Genomic DNA, 9,953 nt, shown 5'->3' with positions numbered 1-9,953 from the left:
GCCCGAGGTGCCCGACTCCTCGCCGCGCCGCCCGGGTCCCTCTGCCGCGCCGCCGCCCGCCATTCCCTCCGCCGCCAAGCTCCGACGCGCCGGCGTCGAGGCGTCCGCCGGCCGGACCCCGCCGGACCCCGCCGCCTCCTCCTCGCCGCCTCACCGCACCGCCCTCCGCCGCCGGGAGCACGCCGGCGCCGCCCCGGTCTCCCCCCCCTTGGAGAGCTCGACCTCCGACTCCGGCCGTCTACAGTAAATCCGGCAATCCTCGTAATCCGTGCCAGATCCAGATCTGAGTTTCGGGTTGACTTTTTCCCTCCGAACCCTAATTTTTATGCGATCTTTGACCTGCTGTAACTTTGCATCCGTAGCTCCATTTTGGACATATAGTATATCAAAATGTTCGTCTCAACGAGTAAATCATTTCATTCCATTGCATAATTTTCATTTGAGTTCATATTGATGCCCGAAATGCTGTTAGAAGGAGGCTTCGTGAGTTAATTGTCATATCTGCTAGTTCATCTTAGACTTTTGTCATTTTTGCCATGATTATTGTGTGCATGCTATGCCTGTGAGTCCTTCATATGTTTTGTTAAGGCTTTTGTTATATTTCCAGAGGTGCAACCCATGCATTTTTAGGATGTGTGCGGTGACTTGTGCAAGCTTGCAAAGTGAGGCACCCGGTAAATCTGTTTTCAGGGACTTAGTAGTTTTCACTAAGTCTGGGATTATTTAGTTCATGATGCCATATGTTCTAGCTGTTTCCTAGTGATCCGTGACTCTTTTGAGGATGATCAATAAAGGAGTTTTGTTAATCTTGTTATGCTCTATCCATCCATGTCTTTTCTTGCAATTATGGAGCACCCTAGCTTGAGTCAATCGAGCTATACTTTTGCTTCGTTGTGAATCTGGGCAGATCGTCAACTTGTTTGCGATTTTGCCGATGCTATTGTAGTTGATCCGTGCATGCTATGCCATTGTTCTTGCCATGTCTAGCTTGCATTTTGTGCCTTCTTAATGGATGTGTGCTTGCCTTGCCATGACTTGCACCGTAGTGAGTGCATCGAGCTCGTTTAAATGCCTTCGTGAGTTATGTTTCAGCATGTCCCAGTTTTCACTGTCTGAAAACTGATTATGTTTTTGCTATGTTCGTGTGCTTGTTAGTATATTTTGTGATCTCTTTTGGCTCAAGGTCACTAAGGGACTTTTGTTAAGCTTGTTGAGTAGCTCCATGCCATGTCTTTCTTTGTCATGTACAGGTCCTGTAGCATGTTGTTTTGTTGCTCCGAAGAGGGCTATATGATCTGAAATTTCAGACAAGTGTTAATTTCACTAAGTCTGAGATCTGTTTTCCATTTGCGTTTTTGCCATGCTTGTTTGAACCTCCTAATGGATGAATTGGTCGTAGCTCAGTGCTAGACTTTTGTTAAGCATCTTGTGTGCATCCCTGCCATGTATTTTGTTGTCATGTTTGGTGGCTGTAGCATGTTCATCTCATTGCATATAGATGCCTACTTGCTGTAAATCGCAGACCGGTGTCATATTTGAATCGCTTGCCATTTCCAAACCGTAACTCCGATTCCGGCGTTCTTTATATCATTTTCAAGCGATTTCATCTCATCTTTCCAGTGGCACCCTTGGAATTCCAAGTTGAGGCCAGGTTCATGCATTTCCTGTCATATCTTGCATTTTGCATCCCGCATAGCATATCATCTTTGCATTGTGTTGTTGGAGTTTGCACGTGGTTGATTGTATCCTTGTTGCTTGTTTGTCTTGTTTGGGTAGAGCCGGGAGATGAGTTCGCTACCGAGGAGCCCGTTGAGTGTGCTTTTGAGGATCCAGTCAACTCTGACAACTGTGCAGGCAAGATGATCATACCCTCGAAATCACTACTATCTTTGCTATGCTAGTTTGCTCGCTCTTTTGCTATGTCATTGCTACGGTGCCTACCACTTGCTTGCAAGCCTCCCAAATTGCCATGTCAAACCTCTAACCCACCTTTGTCCTAGCAAACCGTTGATTGGCTATGTTACCGCTTTGCTCAGCCCCTCTTATAGCGTTGCTAGTTGCAGGTGAAGATTGGAGGCCATTCCTTGCTGGAACATTTATTTACTTGTTGGGATATCATTATATTACTATGTTATCTTAATGCATCTATATACTTGGTAAAGGGTGGAAGGCTCCGCCTCTCGCCTAGTGTTTTGTTCCACTCTTGCCGCCCTAGTTTCCGTCATACCGGTGTTATGTTCCCGGATTTTTGCGTTCCTTGCACGGTTGGGTTATAATGGGAACCCCTTGATAGTTTGCCTTGATTAAAGCTTTTCCAGCAATGCCCAACATTGGTTTTACCATTTGCCACCTAGCCTTTTCTTTCCCTTGGGTTCTGCAGACTCAAGGGTCATCTTATTTTAACCCCCCCCCCCCGGGCCAGTGCTCCTCTGAGTGTTGGTCCAAACCGTCAGCCGCCGGTGGCTACCAGGGGCAACTCTGGGCTGGCCTACCGGAAGTTTAGACAATTTGAGTGTGCCCTGAGAAAGAGATATGTGCAGCTCCTATCGGGATTTGTCGGCACATTCGGGCGGTGTTGCTGGTCTTGTTTTAACCTGTCGAAATGTCTTGTTGTACCGGGATACCGAGTCTGATCGGTGTGTCTCGGGTGGAGGTCTATTCCTTCGTTGACCGTGAGAGCTTGTCATGGACTAAGTTGGGACTCCCCTGCAGGGATTGAACTTTAGAAAGCCGTGCCCGCGGTTATGGGCAGATGGGAATTTGTTAATGTCCGGTTGTAGATAACTTAAATATAAACCTAATTAAAATGAATCAACCGTGTGTGTTACCGTGATGGCCCCTTCTCGGCGGAGTCCGCGAAGTGGACACGGTGTTGGAGTAATGCTTGCGCAGGTTGTTCCTCTAGATTCTCGCTCGCGCTTTGCCTCCTCTTCTCGCTCTCTTTTGCGTATAAGTTAGCCACCACATATGCTAGTCGCTTGCTGCAGCTCCACATATATATTGCCTTGCCATTCCTATAAGCTTAAATAGTCTTGATCGCGAGGGTGCGAGATTGCTGAGTCCCTGTGGCTCACAGATTACTATTACACCAGATGCAGGGCCTGATGATTCTGCTCCAGGTGACGCGTACGAGCTCAAGTGGGAGTTCGACGAAGACTCTCAACGATACTATGTTTCTTTTCCCGATGATCAGTAGTGGTGCCGAGTTGGGGGTGATTGGGACCGTGTCGCATGTTGGGTTCTCTTTTATTTTGGCTCCGTAGTCGGGCCTTGAGTGTATGGATGATGTAATGTTATTTATGTACTTGATTGACATGGTGAGTGTAAGCCAACTATGTTATCTCCCCTTTTATTATTACATGGGATGTTGTGAAGATTGCCTAACTTGCGACATATGCCTTCAATGCGATTATGTCTCTAAGTCGTGCCTCGACACGTGGGAGCTATAGTCGCATCGAGGGTGTTACAACTACATCAACCGCGTTGTCATAACGCTTCCGCATACGGTCTACGAGGGTACGTGGACAACACTCTTCCCCTCTCGTTGTTATGCATCACCTAGATGGATCTTGCGTGTGTGTAGGAATTTTTTTGAAATTACTATGTTCCCCAATAGTGGCATCTGAGCCAGGTTTATGCGTAGATGTTATATGCACGAGTAGAACACAAAGGAGTTGTGGGCGTGGGTATATACATATTGCTTGTCGTCACTAGTTGATTCTTGATTCAGCGGTATTGTTGGATGAAGCGGCTCAGACCGACATTACGCGTATGCTTACGCGAGACTAGTTCTACCGACGTGCTTCACACACATGTGGCTGGTGGGTGTCAGTTTCTCCAACTTTGGTTGAATCAGAATCAATGAACAGGGTTCTTTCTGAAGATCAAAAAGCAATCACTATACCGCGTTGTGGTTTTTGATGCATAGGTAAGAACGGTTCTTGCTCAGCCCGTAGCGGCCACGTAAAACTTGCAACAACAAAGTAGAGGACGCCTAACTTGTTTTTGCAGGGCATGTTGTGATGTGATATGGTCAAGACATGATGCTAAATTTTATTGTATGAGATGATCATGTTTTGTAACAGAGTTATCGGCAACTAGCACGAGCCATATGGTTGTCGCTTTATTGTATGAAATGAAATCGCCGTGTAATTGCTTTACTTTATCACTAAGTAGTAGCGATAGTCGTAGAAGCAATAGTTGGCGTGACGACAATGATGCTTCGATGGAGATCAAGGTGTCAAGCTGGTGACGATGGTGATTGTGACGGTGCTTCGAAGATGGAGATCAAAGGCACAAGATGATGATGGCCATATCGTATCACTTATATTGATTGCATGCGATGTTTATCCTTTATGCATCTTATTTTGCTTAGTTTGATGGTAGCATTATAAGATGATCTCTCACTAAATTTCAAGGTATAAGTGTTCTCCCTGAGTATGCACCGTTGCTACAGTTCGCCGTTCCGAGACATCACGTGATGATCGGGTGTGATAAGCTCTACGTTCACATAGAACAGGTGCAAGCCAGTTTTGCACATGCGGAAGACTCGGGTTAAACTTGACGAGCCTAGCATATGCAGATATGGCCTTGTAACACCGAGACCGAAAGGTCGGGTGTGAATCATATAGTAGATATGATCAACATAGTTATGTTCACCATTGAAAACTACTCCATCTCACGTGATGATCGGACATGGTTTAGTTGATATGGATCATGTGATCACTTAGATGATTAGAGGGGTGTCAACCTATGTAGCGATCCGACCTCAAACGGCAAATCTCTGTGTATAAGTGTCATCTGGGGCATATCGAGCTAACTTGCTGAACTCATCCACGTACTGCCCCACAGTACGATTTCCCTGGCGTAAGTTGTGAAACTCACGCTTCTTCATACTCGTTGCTCCAGTTGAGAAATGGGCTGTACGGAAAGCTTGCTGAAACTGATCCCATGTGACATTGGCTATGGGAAAAGTGGATGTGTAATTCTCCCACCATGAGGCTGCTGGTCCATTCAATTGATGTGCGGCAAAGCGCACCTTCTCAGCATCTGTGCAACCTGTGGTGGTCAGCTCCCTTCCAATCCTGCGGAGCAAGTCATCATCAACAATCAGCTCGGTGCTACTGGAAAACACCGGTGGATTTAACCTCAAAAAACGGGTTAAGTTGTCAACTGGAGGTGGTGGTGGGTTGTTGTTGTTGTTGTTGCCTTGGTTCTGGACTAGTATCTGCATCAAGGCATTCTGCTGTTGGATCAACTGGGTGAGCTCCGGTGGGAAGACAAATCTGGGGTCACGTCTTGGAGGCATCTGATAGGTTTAGAGGGGAGAGATTAGAATAGAGTGAGGTCTAAGGAGAAAATCACTACCGATATGCACATGAGACAAACACAATCATATCACACCGCTCAATTCAAACAAGGGCATACAATCGATCTAGCTACCGTTACAAAATACTCGGACTACTACTATATACATGGGGGAATACTACTGATAATCTGGTGGTCGACTAGAAATTTTGATAGGAAGAAGACTCCATCATATCTGCTCAAGGTTCGTCTTTATAATCATCATCACTGTCGGGGTCGGGGTCGGTGTCATCGATGATGATGTAGTCTTTGGGATGGTCGTCACCTCCTGGCGCAGGGTCTCCCATGTATATTCCTAGCTTCTTCTTCAGGTCTTAATTCTTCTCCAGTAGTACTGCAATTTCCTCTTCGTATCCATCGCGTGTAGACTTGAGTTCCTCTTCTAGCTCCCTGTTCCTGGTCATCACCTTCTTCAGGTCTATCATGCTGGCGCACATCTGGTTCTCCTAACGACGAATGTGTTGGTTTAACTCCTGGATGTAGGCTGCAATGGACTTGTCCCTCCTGGTGCAAATCATCTCCCATTGCTCATCTCGGCGTCCACATATCTAGTAGATGGTGTCCTTAAGATCCTTGTGGTAAACTTCGCCGATGCGTCCCATGGCGATGTGAGCTGCCATGCTCTTTCCTAGACTCCAGGTTGGTGCATCAAAGAAAAACTCTATGGGCTCCGTGACTTGTGTGAATGTCCTTCCTGGAACATGTACTTGAATTGTCCAGCGCTCTTCTTCCAGTAGAGTGGCGGTGTAGGTCCCGGTGAAGCTTGGTATTCCAAGGTTCAGGTATCTAGTGGCTTCCTTCAAGTGTCGTCCAAAAGGGGTGTTTTCATCCGGTTGAGCAAACTTGTTCCTTGGGTCCGCCATCTATAGAGCAGAAGTTGGAGAACAATCAGAAATGAGTAGATAAGAGTGCCCTATGGCTCATCTTAGTGGCCGCGTCCTACAGTTAGCGTGTGCTCTGATACCATCTTCTAGCGATCCGACCCCAAAAGGTCAAATCTCTGTGTATAAGTGTCATCCTTGGATCGGTAATGCTGACACACACAGTACTCGAGGATTTATAACAGAGTTCAATCACACACTTATTACATCGAATGTCGCAAAAGAGAGTACTTATTAAAATAATATGGCTGAAGGCCATCTTAATAACATAACAGTGGAAGCTTCGAAGGTAAATGAGTCCATCAACTCCAACGGCATAGCTGAGCACACGACAACGACCTAGCGCACCTTACTCTTCATCTGGAAACTCTGCAACATAATACATTGCAGCCTGTGTAGGTCAGCACATGGAATATGCTGGCAAATTAACACTATAAAGCAATGAACATGTAACAGCTATAACTATACGCATATATGGCTGGTGGAGGCTCTATGGTTATTTTTGTAGAAAGCTAGTTTTTCCCTACAACAAAGGAATATATTTTATTTAACTACAAAGTTTGTTGAAAACATTGAGAAGGTTCCTCGAACTCAATCCCAAATTAAAATAATCATCAACCCAACAAATTAATTAAATGGAGTGATGAGACCAAATCAATAATTCAAGTACCGGATACTCAAGATGTCCATAACCGGGGACACGGCTAACCATGATTAGTTTATACACTCTGCAGAGGTTTGCGCACTGTTCCCCACAAGACTCGATCTCCTCCGTTGGATTTCTCGCACTACATGGTGTTTGAGAAGCGAATGACCAAGACACAGTCTTTCAGAAGTATTAACTCTTTACTCTGGGTAGACAGTACCACCTACATCCCCTACATCTGCTAGCCTACCACTGAAAGAGGTCACACAACATACTCAACTATGCCAGAGCCCATAATGGCTTGTGGCTGCACACGGAAGTTTCCAGCATAAATAGTCTTATGATCCCTTTAAGCCTGGGTGGCAAACCATAGGATGATCTGTCGGGACCCCGATTCCAAATCACATCGATCTAGCCGGTAACACCTCATATCACTTTGCGGCCTCACGCACGGTATCCCCACGGGTGTCGCCTAACCCTGGCTCGGAACCGTTTGTGCCTTTTGCCTCGCGTATATGATTGTGTCGCTAGCATCCATATGACAGAGAACCCAGGCCGACATGGCTAGTCGTGAACCCAAAGCGGCACTAACCTATGGGAATAGGCATACATGATTCACATCGAGCGTGTCGGTCAGCAGCGTGTGAATCCGGGCTGTAGCACTGGGCTAACAAGACTCCGGGGAACCCGGGCTGTAGCAGGCTAGGCAGGACTCCGGATGTCACCGCGTGACATTTCCCCGAAGGGACAGACACATGAATGAAGTGAAACACATGCCGGCCAATCAAGTGTCCTAAGCAGTAGTGCTGGGCTAGCAGGACTCCGGTGAACCGGGCTGTAGCGGACTACTATGGCTCAAGGAAGCACTAGACTACATTTCCCCATAAGAGAGACTGCCAAGGATAAACAACTAGATTGTCGGATCCCACACATAGCAATACACGTCACACGTACGCATAACATGCAAGTATGTGTTGTACAACATGGTATCACAACATAACGCAAACTCATATAGATAAAGGCTCAGAAGAGCCACATAGCATAAATACAAACAGGGGTCACATGACCCATCATTCAGAGCATACAAGCAACGGAAGCATTACATGTCTGAGTACAGACAACTATAAAAGAAAAAGGCCGAGAAGCCTGACTATCTACAAGTCCCTCCAAGGTACAAGATCGTAGCTGAGGTAACAAGCTACTCGTCGAAGTCCAAGCGGTACTACTAGTGAGACAAAAGTCTCACCTGCAAAACATAAATAAGGCAAACGTGAGTACAAAGGTACTCAGCAAGACTTACATCAGATCCTAACATACATGCATTTGTATCAAGAAGGTAATGTGGGGTTTTAGTTGCAACAAGCCAGCTTTGACTCAGTGGCTATCCTGTTCTACGACAATGAGAAACTTCTTTGAGGTGAGGCAGCGCACACGAGTCCACTAATCACCACATCAATACACCACTATGGATTCATCCCCGTCTCTCCTATGAGAAGGCCATCCATAGCATTCACACTTGTCTTGAGCATTTTAGAGTATCCACTTTAGGTTGTCTATGTACCACGTAAGCATCCAAGAAGTCCATAACCTAGGACACGGCTATTCGAATAGTTCATGATAACCCTGCAGGGGTGTACTTCATCACACACGCTCTCACCACTTATCACCATATACACGTCATGTATCTCGGCAACCTTCAAGCGGAAGCCTGGCGAGGGTGTCGGCCGCGACCTGACTAACCACGCAAGACTCTAGTCCAGGTTTATCGCCTATTTGGGTTCCACCCGCAAGGAGATCCGGCCGGGGTGTCGCTCACGGCCCCAAACGATGTGAGAAGGGTTCCCAAGCCCACCATCCAGGTGCCACTTGGTACACCGTGCCACCTGTGCCTAGTCTGTCCCGAGCCCACCCTGCCGAGTGCCACTCGGTAGAAAAATAGCACTACCTACAAACACCAGAAACTATTTGCAACTCCTGGACAGAGTTCAAGGCGGTTAATAAGTCGAGAGAGCTTGGAGCGCCCGGAGCCCAATGTGTGGTAGTAGCTAGTCATTGGACAACTTACACAGAACTCAGTTCTTAAGGACGGTCCCAATGAGACAACCCACCATGTACTCCTACATGGCCTCTCACCGCTACCTTTACCAAATCGTGTTCACACGCTTAACTCTCAGCACCAGAACATATCATAACACTCCAATTCATTCCCGATGAATCAGACCTGACATACTCTAAGCAATAGCAGGCAAAGCATGGTAGGAACAAAACATGGCTCAATCAACTCCTACACATGCTAGTGGGTTTTAACTATTTACTGTGGCAATGACAGGTCATGCAGAGGAATGGGTTCAACTACCGCAGCATAAAGTAGCAGTTGAATCGTTGTTGCCCTAATGCAATAAATGAGAGCAGGAGCGAGAGAGTAGGATTGTATCGGAATGAACAAAGGGGGTTGCTTGCCTGGTAGATCAACAGGGGGGCACTGCTCCTCAGACAGGTACTCTCGAACACTCTCCGGAGCAGGACCTATCGAGAAGGAACGGTGACGGAAATCAAACACAAGCATATGCAACAATATGATGCATGAACATGGCATGAGTATGTGATGTTGTTTGAATTAATGCATCTAGCATTTATTTAGTTGAGGTCCATTTGAACCAAGGGTTCAAATGCAACTCCAAAATAAGCTCTTAAATATGCCATAAGTGTGTTTTCATATCTACAGCATGTATAGGTTGGTTTGTCATGCATGAAAATGGTATAGATGGACAGATTGAAATTTTCTGATAATTTTTCATATATAGATTATTTCAATCTGAGCTAGGTTGAATTTCTATGAATTTTTGAAGTTTTGAACATTTTCTGGAATTTCCTGTTTAAAAATAATTCCAGAAAAAGAATAACTGCGTCAGCATGACGTCATCACTACATCAGCGGGTCAACGTGGCTGTCCAGGTCAAATCTGACGTGTGGGGGCCACACGTCAGTGTCATGGTTAATTAACAGAGGGTTAAGTAATCCTAACTACAAATTAGGGGGCGTCGGGGCCCATCTGTCAG

This window comes from Triticum dicoccoides, chromosome 5A, assembly GCF_002162155.2.
Source record: "Triticum dicoccoides isolate Atlit2015 ecotype Zavitan chromosome 5A, WEW_v2.0, whole genome shotgun sequence".
Classification (NCBI taxonomy): Eukaryota; Viridiplantae; Streptophyta; class Magnoliopsida; order Poales; family Poaceae; genus Triticum; species Triticum dicoccoides.
The sequence above is the reverse complement of the archived record's forward strand: the minus strand, read 5'-3'. Positions refer to the sequence as shown.